Genomic DNA, 2,500 nt, shown 5'->3' with positions numbered 1-2,500 from the left:
GAAATGTAAACTGTGAATGTCAGGAGCACATGTGCACATGCTCTGGGCATTGTGGCAGTGGTGTTTTATTGATTTTGATGACAGGTGGATCTAGATGTGCTTTTTACCAGGAAATCAGTTACTAAGCCTGCTAATGTTGGTATTACAGGTATTACGATATTATACATTAGTAATGATAATTGTAAGAGATGTTAAAATTTTTGACCCTCAGTTTCAAGGAAAGGGGGTAAAATATACAAAAAATAACTAATATTAGATAAGTAAGTGCATGGTAGATGGATTTTATTTATTTATTTATTTTCTGTTTTTATTCTTATTTTTAAAATTATTATTTCTGTTTTCTTTGATATGCCTATGATAGATGGATTTTATTTATATATTTATTTATTTTTGATTTTTTTTTTTTTTTCTTTCTTTTCTTTTCTTTTCTTTTAGGTCACATATTGAAGTTTCAGATGGCAGCATTGAAAATTTTACTTTACAAGAAATCTTTTGTTTATATATATATTTTTTTGTTGTTGTTGTTGTTGTTGTTGTTGTTGTTTAGTACTGGTTATTTGGACAGTTGTGGACAAGCTTTAATTAATTTGGCATTACCTACAATATTGCATTTCAAATCCAGGATATTACATGGCTTATATTTTGTACATTATTTGAGAGAAGGAAATCCTATAGTCCTTCATCTAACTATATCAGGCTGTATTACATTAGTTATAGGTTATATCAAGTGTATCCTACAGTACATTAGATCAAATGAAATAGCTACAGAGTTCTTTGTGCTCCATGCTAGGGGGCCTTGAAGACAATATTATACAGCACCCAAGGTACACTAAAGTGAACTACTTATCACCAAATTCTTCATCAGAAATATGTGATTTATGTTACACTGGATATTCACCGATCTACAATTTAGGCAGACTAAAATGGTCTTAATGTTTATATGAGTCATTGATTTCTTTATCAGCAAAAAACAGCCCTTATGCTTTATGATGTTACACCTGTCTGGTTTTTGAGAGTATCAAATGTGGCAAGTCTTTGCAAGGGAGGCTTTCAGTATGTGTGATATTTGGCAGACATACTTCAAAGTCTAATATCCAAATTCTGCTTACGTGCTGACCTTGCTAGGCGATCACCATGACCATTCTTAAAGATTCTAACAGTCTATGGCATCCTCCCAAAATGTATAACATAGTCCTGTGTTTTGTATGAAATACGTTTATTCTGCTATGGGATGCAGTGTTCTACCATCTTTGTTTTAGTGCTCAGGACCTTGGAAACATTGAGCGTCCCTGTAAATACCTCTTGGGTCTTGATTTAATAAGAGCTGCGCGGCTTTAAGTATTCCTGCCATGTCATTTTGTGTTGTGCTAGCCTAGTCATGAACCGTCCTGCAATCCCGGTGTTGCAAACTATTGTTTTTAATACACAACGCGTGCGCACCCTGCTCTGTTCCCATACTAAGGATGATGGTCAGTATACCATTCACATACATTGTTCAGAGTTTCAAGGTACTCATTGATAGTTGCAAAAGCGTGCAGCCTTAGTATAGCAGAAGGGACTGTCTCTTAAGGGTTATTTAAAAAGACGATATTTTATATAATACTGATGGTAATATGGAAGCTCGATATCTACTGCATGTGTTTATTTGTATGTTATTTTCAGTAATGAGTTCTAGTGTGAGTCAGTAGTGTTATTCAAGGTTGATTTTACCATTTAATGTTATAATTGCCTTTCGAACTTGGAGGTAAACTGCTTATCCTCCAAATCCTTTAATTAAATGCCAGATGCTTTGCTACTGAAACATGGAGTGGAGACTCACTAGAGTTTCACACAATCGAGTTACCTCATGTAACAAGGAACGATGAAATATAAACGTCCAGGTCTTCAAATATACATTTCACTTTTATTTGTAGTAATTAATTTCGTAACCTCATGGTGGACAGCTGATACTCCTTTGCAAATGGTTCTCTTTGTGGACTAAGCAGACAAGATAATTGCATACTGAACAATTTATTACATTAGAAATGCAGTTGTTAATATTACTAACGTCATTTATGTGTTCGTTTAAATACTCGTTAATAAATGTTCTTGATAACGATGACACACAAAAAATGGAGAGGGAGGAAGGGATGAAAGACGGAAGGAGGGAAGGAGGGAGGAGAGGAGAGAAGAGATATGCTAAAAGTCAAATATAAACCATTCACTAAGTCAAAAATAAGATAAATAAGGTAGCTGTTCCCTTTATATGTCGTTGGTCTTAAACGCAAGGAAGAAACTATAAATATTTACCGTGCCTGTGGTCACGCGCACGCACGAGCGATTTACGTATGCATGAATCAAGCCTAGATACAGTAGTGGGTATTTATCGTAGATACGATGGTGGGTTGAGAACCGCCAACAATGATCATCTGGGGAAGGATCATTGGTCAGCCGCCCCAGTGTAAAGACCCAGTCAATTACATGATGTCAACACGGCATCAAGTAGTTCGTCAAACACGGC

The sequence above is a fragment of the Penaeus chinensis genome, chromosome 23 (genome assembly GCF_019202785.1).
Source record: "Penaeus chinensis breed Huanghai No. 1 chromosome 23, ASM1920278v2, whole genome shotgun sequence".
NCBI lineage: Eukaryota > Metazoa > Arthropoda > Malacostraca > Decapoda > Penaeidae > Penaeus > Penaeus chinensis.
This window is presented reverse-complemented; position numbering follows the sequence as displayed.